Genomic DNA, 15,877 nt, shown 5'->3' with positions numbered 1-15,877 from the left:
TGGGACATCCCTGATGCTTTGGCCACGGTTGTTTGAAATGAACCACTTGCAAGGAAATGGAGTACTGACAGCACCTGCACCAGAGGGGGGATTCCTGTGGGATGGCGGATAGCTGACATCAGGTCTGGCTCCAGCTGGGCACACAGTTCCAGGACTGTGGCACGATCAAGCCTGTAGGTGATGATCACATGTCTTTCCTCCATTGTCGACAGGTCCACCAGCGGTCTGTACACCGGAGGATGCCGCCATCTCCTCACATGTCCCAGCGGACGGTGCCTATGAAGGACAACAGAAGCAGAAGGACAAGAGTCAACCAACTCAGAGGTACGTACCCACAGCTTACACAGAACACGAATCATAATCCGAAATTTGGCCTGTATGAGTGTTGAGGCAAGACCTAGGTATGTGTGACACAGTTAAAAATTAAGCCATGTGGGCCCCTGAAATGGCGGCTGCCTGACCTGTAAAGTGGGACAATGGGATGTGAGGTAACTGTGCTGGCGTTGTACACCGTCGCGGTAGGCGGTCGAAGACCGCTGCACAATTTTGCATTGGTTTACATTGGGCCCTATGGGTCCCAGGAGCCAATGACGATGTACGCCGGCGGTGACGGTAAGCACCGCCGCGGACGTGACCGCCATTTTCTATCTGTTCAATCACTCAATACCTGATCTTCGACAGGAGAGGACCTACACTGCAAGTGCTGCTGTGACCTCAGTCTGGAAGAGACAATGGCTCGTGCGTCTGGGGAAAGGGCCCCTGCCTTCACATCGGAGGAGTTGGAGAAACTCATGGATGGGGTCCTCCCCCAGTACACGCTACTCTACGGTCCTCCAGACAAACAGGTAAGTACACTGGGAGCATACTGTATGGGCTATGCCTGTGTGGAGTGGGGTGGATGAAAGATGGGTGGGGGGGAGATTGAGGTGTGCATGAAACGATGGTGAGTGCATGTGCCACATGGCAAGGGTAGGGATGGGGGCCAATGACTGTGACGGTGCAGTTGGTAATAACTTTCCTTTTTCCCCTGTGCAAGTCATGTAGGTCAGCGTCCACCAGAAGAAGGACATCTGGCGTGCCATCGCAAAGGACGTCCGGACCCTGGGGGTCCACCACAGACGCGGCACCCATTGCCGGAAGAGATGGGACTACATTCGCCGCTGGAGCAAGAAGACGGCGGAAGCCCAGCTGGGGATGGCCTCCCAATGTGGGAGGGGTGCCCGTCGCACCATGACCCCCCTGATGTTCCAGATCCTGGTGGTGGCGTACCCGGAGTTGGAAGGGCGCTTGAGGGCATCACAGCAGCCACAAGGGGGTGAGTACACTCTCATTCAGCTGATTTTGCGCGCAGTGGAGGCGTCTGGGTGGGGGAGGTGGGCTGTGGGTTTCCCTAGGCCAGGGCGAGTGTGCTAGTTAGGTCCCCTTGTTCTGGCAGACCCTGTGGCACCCCACCCCACCTGTGGATAGTGCCAAGTATACCTAGTCAGGCTCCTGTGACATCCATGTCAGGCTGCATGTGTGCAGATGTCGCCATAGCCTTGTAGGCCATGTCCCAGGGATTGAACAGTGGACCCCACGTGCGCGGCGTAGTGCAGGGGGCTTCTGTGTCTGTCGTGTCCACCAACGGTAGCGGTAATGCATGCCCTCAACAAGTCTTTCTTCTGTCGCTCCCTCCCTTTTTGTGGTCTCCATGTTCTTGTGTGCATTAGCATCATCAGGTGGAGGAGCAGTGGCACCGGAGCAGGAGGGAGCTGCATTCCACATGGCCCTGGAGGGCGAGACTACGGACTCGGAGTTCACCAGTGGGACGGAGGGCGAGGGGAGCTCCACGGCGGGGACAGGAGCTGACACCAGTGATACGGACTCGTCCTCTGATGGGAGCTCCCTTGTGGTGGCGGCCACATCTGTGCCCCCCGCATCTACAGGTACAGCCACCACCTCCCCTACCAGCACCGCCCTCCCAGCAGCCCCTCAGCCTTTGCCCCGTGCCCGCTCACCCAGGAGGGTAGGCATCACCTTCGCCCCAGGCACCTCAGGCCCTGCCCCAGTCACCCCTGCTGCCCTCAGTGAGGAGGCCATTGACCTCCTCCGGTCCCTCACTGTTGGGCAGTCTACCATTTTGAATGCCATCCAGGGTGTAGAGAGGCAGTTGCAACAAACAAATGCATTCCTGGGGGGCATTCATTCTGGTCAGGCGGCCCTTCAGCGAGCTTTTCAGACTCTGGCCTCAGCACTGATGGCAGCTATTGTCCCTGTCTCTAGCCTCCCCCCTCCAATTTCCTCCACCCAAACCCAATCCCCTGTACCTCAGCCTATCCCAAGCACACCATCAGACCAGCATGCACACACGTCAACAAACAAGGGAAGCTCAGGCAAACATAAGCACCACACATCGCACAGGCACTCACGCAAGCATCACACACATGCAGACACACCAACGTCTGGGAAGAGCAGCACGGCAGAGAAGACCGCCATGATCCCCGCTGCCCAGGAGGCCACTGCCATCATCCCCGCTGCCCAGGTGGCCACCACGAGCACCAGTCCAGCTGCCCAGGAGGCCACCGCCAGCACCATCCCCGCTGCCCAGGAGGCCACCACCATCATCCCCGCTGCCCTGGAGGCCACCGCCAGCACCAGCCCAGCTGCCCAGGAGGCCACCGCCAGCACCATCCCCGCTGCCCTGAAGGCCACAGCCATCAGCCCCGCTGCCCAGGAGGCCACCGCCATCATCCCCGCTGCCCAGGAGGCCACAGCCAGCACCAGCCCAGCTGCCCAGGAGGCCACCGCCAGCACCATCCCGGCTGCCCTGAAGGCCACTGCCATCATCCCCACTGCCCAGAAGGCCACCGCCATCATCCCGCTGCCCAGGAGGCCACCGCCAGCACCAGCCCCGCTGGGCCAGACAGGACCGCCAGCACCAGCCCCGCTGTGCCATAAAGTACCGCCAGCACCAGCCCCGCTGGGCCATAAAGGACCGCCAGGACCAGCCCCGCTGGGCCAGACAGGACCGCCAGCACCAGCCCCGATGGGCCAGACAGGACCGCCAGCAGCTGAGTCACTGCCAAGGACCCCGCCGCAACACGCACCGCTGAACAGGACACTGCCGCCACAGGCACCGCTGAACAGGACACCGCCACCACAAGCACCGCTGAACAGGACACTGCCGCCACAAGCACCGCTGAACAGGACACTGCCGCCTCAAGCACCGCTGCCAAGGAAACCGCCGCAACAAGCACCGCTGGCCCATGAGCGCCAAGGGCACTGACGCTACTGAGTCCGTCACAAGCAGGATAAAGCACTCTGGGCACCAGGCCCCCTCCAGAACCAATGGAGAGATACATCCACTACCTCTGTCCTTGGCAGGATGAAGCACTCTGGGCACCAGGCCCCTTCCAGAACCAGTGGAATAAGGAATCCACTACCTCATTCCTTGGCAGGATGAAGCACTCTGGGCCCAAACCTCCCTCCAGAACCAGTGGAGTAAGACATCCACTACCTCAGTCCTTGGCAGGATGAAGCACTCTGGGCACCAGGCCCCCTCCAGAACCAGTGGAGTAAGGCATCCACTACCTCAGTCCTTGGCAGGATGAAGCACTCTGGGCACCAGGCCCCCTCCAGAACCAGTGGAGACATACATCCACTACCTCTGTCCTTGGCAGGATGAAGCACTCTGGGCACCAGGCCCCCTCCAGAACCAGTGGAGTAAGGCATCCACTACCTTAGTCCTTGGCAGGATGAAGCACTCTGGGCACCAGGCCCCCTCCAGAACCAGTGGAGTAAGGCATCCACTACCTCAGTCCTTGGCAGGATGAAGCACTCTGGGCACTAGGCCCCCTCCAGAACCAGTTGAGTAAGGCATCCACTACCTCAGTCCTTGGCAGGATGAAGCACTCTGGGCACAAGTCCCCCTCCAGAACCAGGGGAGACTGTTATCCACTTGAGAGACTGTGGCTTTGCACTCCCCAGGATTGAACAGTGGGCAAACCACCCACTGTAGAGACTTGAGAGACTGTGGCTTTGCACTCCCCAGTTTGGAACAGTGGGCAAACCACCCACTGTAAAGACTTGAGAGACTGTGGCTTTGCACTCCCCAGGATGGAACAGTGGGCAAACCACCCACTGTAGAGACTTGAGAGACTGTGGCTTTGCACTCCCCAGGATTGAACAGTGGGCAAACCACCCACTGTAGAGACTTGAGAGACTGTGGCTTTGCACTCCCCAGGATGGAACAGTGGGCAAACCACCCACTGTAGAGACTTGAGAGACTGTGGCTTTGTACTCCCCAGGATGGAACAGTGGGCAAACCACCCACTGTAGAGACTTGAGAGACTGTGGCTTTGCACTCCCCAGGATTGAACAGTGGGCATGTGGCCCCCTCGTGGATTTGGCATCGTGCACTCAACCGGTTGAGGTGCCCTCCCTTTCCCTTCCCCCTGAGGTGCCTATTTCATTGCTATCTGATGCCCCTGCAGTGTTCTCTCCGTCATGTTAGGGAATTGAGTGTGGGCCTCGCCCATGCGTGTGGGCCCAGTGTTCCACGGACTTCAATGGAGCACTAACTGGACTACTATTCTTGGTGTATATATTTGTTAGTAGTGTATATATATTTTTGCGTACTGGATTTTAATATATTACAATGGTTACACTCAGTTCTTTTTGTCTTTGCGTTCTTACGGGGGGTTTGGGGGCTGTAACTGTAATGTATCATGATGTATTAGTTTGTGTGTTGTAGTTGGTGAGGGGGCGGTGGGGGGTGTTGCGTGTGTGTGTCCCTGTTTTTTCCCTCCCCCTCCCCTGTGTCGCAGGTGCAGTTCTCACCGTTGTCTTCGCCGCCGGCGTTCATGCTCCTGGTAGAGGAGCAAGAAGATAAAGGCTGGCAGGGTCTGGAGCTCGGGTTCCATGGCATCCTGATTCCTCAAGGGGTGTGTAGAGGTGAGCGTTTTCCCTTCGAAGTCCTGTTTCCGCCGTGTTTTTGTTCATGGTGAATCCGCCCCGGAAAAGGTGGTGGATTGGTAGGTTGTGATACTGTGGGCGGTACATTGTCCTCCGCCTGTCTGTGTGCGGTGACTGCCATGCTGTTTGTTTGTACCGCCGTGGCGGTCGGAGTGTTAATGTGCCCGTCTATGTTGGCGGTTTCCGCCACAGTCATGATTCCATTTTTTTTTCCGCTGGCCTGTTGGCGGTCTTACCGCCGCTTAACATCGACCGTCAGGGTTATAATGACCACCTAAGTCTTTATTGCCTTGTCGTAATTCTAACAGCTCTCGGTCTGCTGCTAGAGTCACTGTTCTTCAATCAAACACTCTTTCAAATTCACGGACAAAGTTTCCCCCAATTATAAAGCAGGGGACTGTCTTTATGCACAAGAGGAATTGCCCAGGTGGCTGCGTCTCCAGTCAGATAAGATAACAGGAAGGCCTCCCTGGATTGGGCATCAGAGAAAGTGTTTGGTCGGCAGGGGAAATGCAATTCTACTTGAGTCAAAAAGGATTGCGCTTTCAGAGGATCACCAGAAAACCGTTCTGGAGGAGCCAGAGGAATGGCTGAGGGGGAAATGTTAGTTGGAGGATTAACTCCTGAACCTTGAGGAGGAGGACCAAGCCAACTCGCACCCAGAGGACCTTGCCCCTTCTTTTTTACTCTGTCTTGTAACTGACTCACTCTTTCAGCTAAGCTGGTCGCTATGTCTTTAGATGCTACTACATCCGATTGAAGCTGCCTAATAACCTTAACTAACTCATCCAATGTGGCCATATTGAGAACCTAGCGCAAACCAGGAGGATTAAAATTTGTGGGCTCACTATTCTGTCAGGGAGACCAGATCCTCGGGGTTTGCGCATGTTCCCAACATGTCCACCTCTTGGCAGCTCCAAACTCCTCTAGATATTATATCACAGAGATAAAGAATGGCCAAGTGGGGGAATGGGTTTTGGGTTGGGAACAGCGGGGAAGGAGACCTGTGGAGTTAAACAACACAATTGCAAGATTAAACACAATGACTTTCAATAAGCTTTGTTTTCAACTAACATTATACTGAGAACTTGAATGGCCTAGAGTTTCACTATAACTAGCCCCCAGAAATCTAGGTACCTGGAATCAAGAAGGATTATGCAAACTGTCATATGAGCATTCCAGAGTTAACATCTCACACTTTGAATATTAAACACTCTCCATTTGGTTCTTAGAATAGTCACTGCATTATAACAAAGATTAAAGAACACATGGTTTTTCCTTCATGAATGAACTGTACTAGAATCATGAATAACACTACAACGTCACACTCTGTTTTAAAGTCTTAAGTTTCAATTGTTCAGGAATTATTATACAGATTAATAATCAAACTGTACATCAAATATTTCAAGATCTAGAAATATTGCGCACTCTTCCGATCTGTACTCCAAGAGTTAAATGGTAGGAATGAATCACGCACACTGTTGCCGATTCAAGCGTCAATATTCAAAAGCCATGAAATGAATGCGCAACCTGCTGATCTGAATGCCAGGGTTTTCAATGTCAGGAATGAATCGCGCACACTGTTGCCGATTCGAACATGAAGGTGCAAATGTCATGAAATGATTGCGCACACTGCCGATCTGAATGCAAAGAGTTTTAATGTCTGGAATGAATCGCGCACACTGTTGCTGATTCGAACATCACGATACAAATGCCATGAAATTATTGCGCACACTGCCGACCTGAATACCAAGAGTTTAATGCCAGGAATGAATCGCGCACACTGTTACCGATGCGAACATCATGATGCAAATGCCATGAAATGATCGCGCAAACTGCCGACCTGAAAGCCAAGAGTTTAATGCCAGGAATGAATCGCGCACACTGTTGCCAATTCGAACATCACAATGCAAATACCATGAAATGATCGCGCACACTGCCGACCTGAATGCCAAGAGTTTAATGCCAGGAATGAATCGCGCACACTGTTGCCGATTCGAACATCACAATGCAAATGCCATGAAATGATCGCGCACACTGCCGACCTGAATGCCAAGAGTTTAATGCCAGGAATGAATCGCGCAACCTGTTGCCAATTTGAACATCACGATACAAATGCCATGAAATGATCGCACACACTGCCGACCTGAAGGCCAAAGTTAAATGCCAGGAATGAATCGTGCACACTGTTGCCGATTCAAACATCACGATGCAAATGCCATGAAATCATCGCGCACACTTCCGACCTGAATGCCAAGAGTTTAATGCCAGGAATGAATCGCGCAACCTGTTGCCGATTTGAACATCACGATACAAATGCCATGAAATGATTGCGCACACTGCCGACCTGAAGGCCAAGGTTAAATGCCAGGAAAAACAATTGCACACGCGATTTCTGAATTAGGCCCAAAACTCGACTGTCACTGAAAACGGAGTCGGCCCCTAACCCGACCTCCGCCTTACCGCCCTGCTTGAGGATCACTAAGGAAATTAGGGCAGGCCTGGAAATGCCTATGTAGGCCTCCGGAACGGGGGCTCAGGAAAATGCTGCTGCTCTGCACCGGGACCTCTGAATAGTGAGCACGTGGAGCTGGGCTGGCTCCCTTAAATAGAACCAAGCCCCGCGCACGAGCCACACCCATCCATGCTGCAGGAAAGGCTTCTAGAAAGTCCTAGAATAGGGACCACTCCCTAACCACACCCTGTAAGCCTGCAGCAAAGCCTTGCAAATGAACAATACATTACAAACAGCATTAATGGCTTTTCAAGGTAAAAGTTCTGCAATGCAAAAGGTTAACCTACTGCATAGAAACACAATGCATGAATTATGACCCTGCATAAGAACTGGGTTTTTGCATTTCCGTCGCCCGTAGAGCGCGCACTATCCAGATGTTGACACCCTAGTTGGGTCTGGCGCAGGCTTACCTGGCTCCTCAATGTAGGCATTCTATACTCTTCCACACTAATGCTGACAATTAACCCATGGCTCCCCATCACTAAAAAAAAAGCTGGTCCAACGCACGTTGAATAACCCGGACACCTGCACACCTCTAGTTGGCAGAGGTATACACCCTTGTCCAAGTAGGCACCACAATTCTAGTCAGGGTAAGTCACAACACAATCCAAATTATCCTGTGCCCACCCTCTGGTAGCTTGGCACTGAGCAGTCAGGCTTAACTTAGAAGGCAATGTGTAAAGTATTTGTGCAATAAATCATACGGTAACACAGTGAAAACACCACAAAAATACACCACACAGGTTCAGAAAAATAGATGATGTTTATCTGAATTATATAAAGTCAAGCCGACAAAGATCCCATAAGCAAAAGTTCAATTATCACTTTTAAAAGTTTAAAAGAGTCTCAATCTTTAGAAATCAACATTTGTCTCTTTGTTATACACAGTACCTGGTATGCGTCCAAAATAATGACGCACGGAGACCACAGAGGAGGAGATGCGTGGAATAATAAGGTGTTGTGTTGGATTTTTTGGCGTGGCACAGACGATGCGTTGTTTCTTTCCATGCTGCAAGGGATTTGCATTGTTTTTGGGCATGCACTTAGTTCCTCACTGCGATGCAGCGATATTTTGACACCCAGGGACGATGTGTTGAAAATCCTTGATACGCTGAAAGGAGGAACAGGCTATTCATCGAATTTTCCATCACAAGGTAGGTGCTGCATGAATTTCTAGTCAGGAAGTCAGGGCTGCGTCGTTCCAGTCGGCTGTGCAGCGATTTCTCGGCCGCAATGCAGACTTTGCGTCAATTTCTGCAGGCGTTTCATCGATTCTTGACACACAAGGAAGTTCTTGAAGAGGTGAAGTCTTTGTTGGCCTTGAGGCTTCAGAAACAGGAGGCGAGCTCAATCCAAGCTCTTGAACAGCACTTTCGTGGAAGGCAGAGTCCTTCCAGGAAAAGTCAGAGGCCAGCAGGGGAGCTGGGCATCCGCAAGGCAGCAGTCCTTTCCAGCAAAGCAGTCCAGATGAGTTCTTTGGGCAGCCAGGCAGCTCCAGAATGTGGAGGTCCAGAAGTCAAAGACCCAGTTTATATACCCAAAAATGCCTTTGAAGTGGGGGAGACTTCAAAGAGTGGTAAAAGTTCCCTTTTAGCCCAGTCCTCTCTGCCAGGGTCCCAGTGGTTTTAGTGAACCATGCCACCCGCTACCCAGAGGCAATCCCTCTTAGGCGCTGACTGCACTGGTGGTGACCAGAACTCTGATGGGGATCTTTACCCGTGTGGGATTCCCAAAGGAGATTGTGTCTGACCGAGGCACAAACTTGATGGCTGCATACATGAAGTCCATGTGGGATGTGTGTGGGGTGACCTAGAAGTTCACCACACCCTATCATCCTGAATCCAATGGTCTTGTGGAGAGATTCAACAAGACTTTGAAAGGCATGATCACAGGTCTCCCTGAGGCTATGAGGCGTAAGTGGGACATCCTCATGCCATGCCTTCTCTTTGCTTATAGAGAGGTACCTCAGAAGGGGGTAGGGTTCAGTCCCTTTGAGCTTCTCTATGGTTACCCTGTCACTGTACCCCTATGCATTGTGAAAGAGGGGTGGGAGAAAGCTTCCAAGGCACCCCCTCAGGATGTGGTCATCTACATGCTTGCCCTTTGCAACCAGATGCACCGCTTCCGAAAGAAGGCCAAGAGCAACCTCAAGGCCAGTGTAGAGTTTATGAAACACTGGTATGACCAGACGACCACCCTTGTGGAGGTTCAGCCTGGAGACAAAGTATGGGTGATGGAGCCAGTAGAGCCTCAGAGCTCTCCAGGACCACTGGACTGGCCCATATGAGACAAAGGAGCGTAAAGGGGAGGCCACTTACTTAGTGGATCTCCAGTCCCTTAGTAACCCCCTAAAGGTGCTCCATGTGAATTGACCGAAGCCAAATTTTGAGAGGAGTGAAGTCAACATGCTCCTGGAACAGATGAGAATGTGGAGGAAGAGACTGATCCCCTCCCCTACCTCCTCTCTGCCTAAGAAGGTGATGGGTCAGTGGAGGATGTCAATCTCTCCGACTCCATGACCCTGGACCAGCGAGGGGACTGCTACCAGCTGCCGGAGGAATACTCTTCCCTGTTTTCCCTCACCCTGGAACTCACATACTTGTGTCCATGATATTGACACAGGAGACAGTCCCCCTGTAAAGAATAACATTTACAGATTAACAGACATGGTGAAGGCCAGTAGCAAGGATGAAGTTGCCAAGATGCTGGCTCTGGGGGTAATTGAGAAATCCAGCAGTCCCTGGTCCAGCCTTGTGGTGCTGATACCAAAGGCTGCCCCACCGGGTGCCAAGCCAGAAGTTAGGTTCTGCGTGGATTACCGGGGTCTCAATTGTCACTAAAACTGACGCTTACCCCATCCCTTGAGCTGATGAGCTCATAGACAGGCTAGGTGCTGCCGAATTTCACAGTACTTTTGATCTCACATCATGGTACTGGCCGATTACCTTGACAGAGGGAGCCAAAGAGAGATCCGCATTCTCCTGAGGGACAGTACCAGTTCAGAGTGATGCCTTTTGGTTTGAAAAATACCCCTGTTCCCTTCCAGTGGTTCGTTAACAGGGTCCTGGCTGGTAAGGATTCGTTCTGCGCTGCCTATCTAGACGACATTGCCGTCTACAGTTCCAGCTGGGAGGAACACCTGCTTTACCTCCAAGAGGTGCTCCAGGCCCTGCAACAGGGAGGCCTGACCATCAAGGCTAGTAAGTGCCAGATTGGGCAGGGTTCTGTGGTGTACTTGGGGCACCTAATAGGTGGTGGCAAGGTGCAGCCCCTCCAGGCCAAGTCTGAGACAATCATAGCCTGGCAACCACCTGGAACCCAAAAAGAGGTGAGAGCCTTCCTCGGCCTCACTCGGTACTACTGTAGGTTTGTTAAGGGTTATGGCACAATGATGGACCCCTTAACAGAACTAACTTCAAAAAAGCAACTTAGATTGGTGATTTTAACAGAGTTGTGTCAGAAAGCCTTTGACTCCCTAAAGGAAGCCATGTGCACGACACCCATGCTCAGGGCCCCTGACTACTCGAAGGAGTTTATCGTGCAGTCAGATGCTTCAGAGCAAAGCATAGGGACGGTTCTAGCACAGCTGAATGAGGAGGGCCTAGACCAACCTGTAGCCTTTATTTGCAGAAGGCTATTACCATGGGTACAGAGATGGAGTGCTATTGAGAGAGAAGCATTTGCTGTGGTATGGGCACCGAAGAAGCTAAAACCATACCTGTTTTGGACTCATTTCCGGGTGCAGACAGACCAAAGGCCCCTCAAATGGCTCATGCAGATGAGGGGTGAAAATCCTGAATTCTTGAGGTGGTCCATCTCCCTAAGTGGGAAGGGTATGCCCAGACGTGGGTCCCGTGCTTCCCATGCCACTGGATTCAAGCTAGCCTGGCTGATGAGGGGTGAAACCCCGAAACCGGTCCCAGGATGCTTGTTTCCGGTCCAGTGAGGACCTGGCTTGGCAGTTCGGTCTGGACTGTTCCCATGGGGAACAGGGTCAAGACTGATTTGCATATGGCTGGGTCCAAACTGGAATGGCATGGGCAGCAAAAAAACGATGGATTAAACCCAGATCTATGACTGGGGGTGAATGTTTGACAATGTTCAGCATTCCGTCCATCACTTGTTGTTTTTGCATTTGTTGCCCTAAGTGGGAAGGGTATGCCCAGACGTGGGTCCCGTGCTTCCCATGCCTCTGGATTCAAGCTAGCCTGGCTGATGAGGGGTGAAACCCCGAAACCGGTCCCAGGATGCTTGTTTCCAGTCCAGGGAAGACCTGGCCTAGCAGTTCGGGCTGGACTGTTCCCATGGGGAACAGGGTCAAGACTGATTTGCATATGGCTGGGTCCAAACTGGAATGGCATGGGCAGCACAAAAACGATGGATTAAACCCAGCTCTATGACTGGGGATGAATGTTTGACAATGTTCAGCATTCCGTCCATCACTTGTTGTTTTTGCATTTGTCGCCCTAAGTGGGAAGGGTATGCCCAGACGTGGGTCCCGTGCTTCCCATGCCACTGGATTCAAGCTAGCCTGGCTGATGAGGGGTGAAACCCCGAAACCGGTCCCAGGATGCTTTTTTCCAGTCCAGGGAAGACCTGGCCTAGCAGTTCGGGCTGGACTGTTCCCATGGGGAACAGGGTCAAGACTGATTTGCATATGGCTGGGTCCAAACTGGAATGGCATGGGAAGCAAAAAAACGATGGATTAAACCCAGATCTATGACTGGGGGTGAATGTTTGACAATGTTCAGCATTCCGTCCATCACTTGTTGTTTTTGCATTTGTTGCCCTAAGTGGGAAGGGTATGCCCAGACGTGGGTCCCGTGCTTCCCATGCCACTGGATTCAAGCTAGCCTGGCTGATGAGGGGTGAAACCCCGAAACCGGTCCCAGGATGCTTGTTTCCAGTCCAGGGAAGACCTCGCCTAGCAGTTCGGGCTGGACTGTTCCCATGGGGAACAGGGTCAAGACTGATTTGCATATGGCTGGGTCCAAACTGGAATGGCATGGGCAGCAAAAAAACGATGGATTAAACCCAGATCTATGACTGGGGGTGAATGTTTGACAATGTTCAGCATTCCGTCCATCATTTGTTGTTTTTACATCTATCATCAAGGCTAGGCGGCCAAAAATGTCCCTCCAATATTGGGCAATGGTGGAACACGTACATGTTCCGTGGGTGAAAAAAAACAGTGACATGTGGCATTTAGGGCAGCTTGGAGAACAGGTGTGGTCAAGCTTTGCCAGTGAAACAGGGGTGGTGTTTTGGCAACGTAGGAATTTATAGTGTGTTAGAACTGTCGGCCTTAGAGTGGTCATCCCCCAACTTTTTGCCTGCCTCCCTCCACTTTTCTGATACTGTCTGTGCTGGTTTTAGGACTCTGCACATTTTACCACTGCTAAAGCGCATATGCTGTCTCTCTTAAACATGGTAACATTGGTTCATCCCCAATTGGCATATTTGATTTACTGATAAGTCCCTAGTAGAGTGCACTATGTGGGTCCAGGGCCTGTAAGTCAAAAGCTACTAGTGGGCCTGCAGCACTGGTTAGGCCACCCACTACAGTAGCCTTTCAAACATGTTTCAGGCCTGCCACTGCAGAGCCTGTGTGTGCAGTTTTACCCACCACTTCAACCTGGCAAGTGTACCAACTTGCCTGGCCCAAACCTCCCTTTTTATTACATGTAAGTCACCCCCAAGGTAGGCCCTGGTTAGCCCAGAGGGCAGGGTGCAGTGTATTTAAGAACTGGGAGATGTACTTTTGAGTTTAAAGTGTCCAGATAGTGAAAAACTCTTAAATTCGTTTTTCACTATTACAAGGACTATCTCTCCCATAGGCTAACGTTGGGATTACCTTGAAACATCTTTTAAATGTGATTTCCATTGGGAGAGTTTGAAAAAGTGAGTTTGGTGTCTCTGGACTCACAATTCAAAAATACATCTTTTGGTAAAGGTGGTTTTTAAATTGCTGTTCTGAATAGACCACTCTTAGGGCCAGATGTAGGTAAGTACAGGTTTGCGACTCGCAAATTGCGAGTCTTAGCGACTCGCAATTTGCGAGTTGCAAACCCATATGCAGAATGGTGTCCCTGACACCATCTGCGAATCGCAAGGGGGTCGCAAAGACCCTCTTCATTACTATTAAGGAGGTGGGTCGCAATTTGCGACCCCCTTGCGATTCGCTGCACTCACAGGGATGGTGGCCTGCTGGAGACAGCAGACCACCATGTCTGTGACTGCTTTTTAAGAAAGCTGGTTTTTTTTTTGTATTGCAGCTCGTTTTCTTTCAAGGAAAACGAGTTGCAATACACTCGAGAAAATTAAACTTTTTTGTTTCATTTTTTCAGAGTAGGTAGTGCTCCATAGGGCCACTGCCTGCTCTGAAAAATATTTTCAGAGCCACTCACAAAGGGGAAAGGGTCCCATTGGGACTCCTTCGCTTTTGCAAATGGGTTAGCACCCACTTCACATGGGTGCTAACTGCAAATTGCTTTGCGACCGCGTTCGCGGTCACAAAGCAATTCTGCATCGCAATGCGAATTGCAAATAGGAAGGGGAACACCCCTTCCTATTTGCGAGTCACATTCCCATTTTGCGAGTCGGTAACCAAGTTACCAACTCGCAAAATGGGAATGAGCATCGTCCCAGGGGCCCGCGATTCCCCTTTCCGCCAGCCTTTTCATGGCGGTTCATACCGCCATGAAAAGGCTGCCGGGAGGGGGACTCGTAATCCCCAGGGCAGCGCTGCCCTGGGGGATTACAACCGCCGGGAAAAAAAGTGTCGGGAAACCGCCGGTCCCAGCATTGCGACCGCGACACCTCCGCCGCGGTTGTAATGTCCAAGTTTGTACCGCCAGCCTGTTGGCGGTACAAACTCCAAAACAGCCCTGGCGGTCTCTGACAGCCAGGGTTGTAATGAGGGCCTTAATTACTCAAAACTGGAAGAATTCTCTATGAAACGAAGCGTCTCAGGAACACTGCTCATTCTCCTCAGGATGACAGTTGAAGCGCACAACTCCCAGAGAGAAACAGCTGGAGGGAAGCTTCAGCACAAGACTAAGGTAGAAACACTAAAGTGCTGACCTCACAAAGATTTGAGGCCACCATCTTGAGTGGCAGTTAAACCTGAAGAAGCTAGTTCTAACAATAGCCTCCGCAAGAGCCACCGGGAGTGAGGACGCCGCTGAACCAGTGTGGGTACAAGGAAAAGGGGAATCGTTTTTGCTGAGGGAAGAACTTCACAGCACTGGCAATAGTTTTCCTGACAGCGTTCCCCTGTTGGAGACCTGGCCAAGAGCAGGCCCGTCTTCACCTGTCATCGACTGGAAGAGGCTGGGCCATCCCTCTTGGTTCTAGGTTTTTATATTAGCGCATGGTGAGTCCCTTGTGTTGGTGTGCTGTTTTATGTGCTTTCTGTCTGGGCTTGTCAAGGGGAGCAATGGGCAAGTACAAGCTAACTGGGATAAAGACAATGCCAATGCAAAACCAGCTGGCGGCACTAAGCTTGACTCTTTTCTGGCCCAAGCAGTTGGAGTTTTAGCTAAAGAAATTGACCTTGCGGAGAGATGCTTATCCTTAAATATGGAGGAGCGCCATAGCAATTCTTCATCTGGACAGCCAGTGCATCATTTGAATGTGGGAAGTGAGGACCCCCTGCAAACTGTTGCCCACCCTCCAATGTTTCTGTTATGCAAGCTCACTCACCAACAATTGACTTGCACAATAACTTTGATTTCATGAATGTTAGTGACAACGAGGCGTCAGCCAAAGGAAAACGCAAACCCAACCAAAGGGGTTTACCTAGGGCATCTAGAGCTCAAAGGAAAAATAATAGGATTATAAAGCCCACTCCACTGCTGCCCAACCCAGCTCCATCGTCTGCTAATGATATAACCAATGAAGCTTGAAACATCAACTAAGACTGGGTTCTTGAGAATTTCATACAAAAATAAACTCTTACCAGGAACAGCATTTAAAAGAGGAAGTGTGTTGTATGAGTGGACTATTTATGGACTATGGTGTTCTAGTTCTAGAGTTAGGTTTATTGTTTGTAACGTTCTTTAAGGTGCTGTAGGAGTGGCCAATAATAGATCAATTCATAATGGTAGCCTCCGGTCTTGAAATGAAAATTTAAATTCATGGTGGTTGCATGCGCTACTCCATTGGTGGTTAGGATACGTAGCCTGGAAGATGCCATTACCCAGTTAACTATGTCCCATACAAACTTGTTGGCCCAGCGGGCCTCTACCCAGCCATCCATGTCTGACCTAGTTAGGCCTTTGGCTCTGAGCTCTGCCAAGGAGTCATGTCTGTCATTGACACCCAGCCCCCATCCTCACAAGCTGTGGATGAAACATGTTAGCACGACAATACTAACAGACTGTTAACATAACAGTTATTAGGATGTTG

This window comes from Pleurodeles waltl, chromosome 3_1 (assembly GCF_031143425.1).
Source record: "Pleurodeles waltl isolate 20211129_DDA chromosome 3_1, aPleWal1.hap1.20221129, whole genome shotgun sequence".
NCBI lineage: Eukaryota > Metazoa > Chordata > Amphibia > Caudata > Salamandridae > Pleurodeles > Pleurodeles waltl.
The sequence above is the reverse complement of the archived record's forward strand: the minus strand, read 5'-3'. Positions refer to the sequence as shown.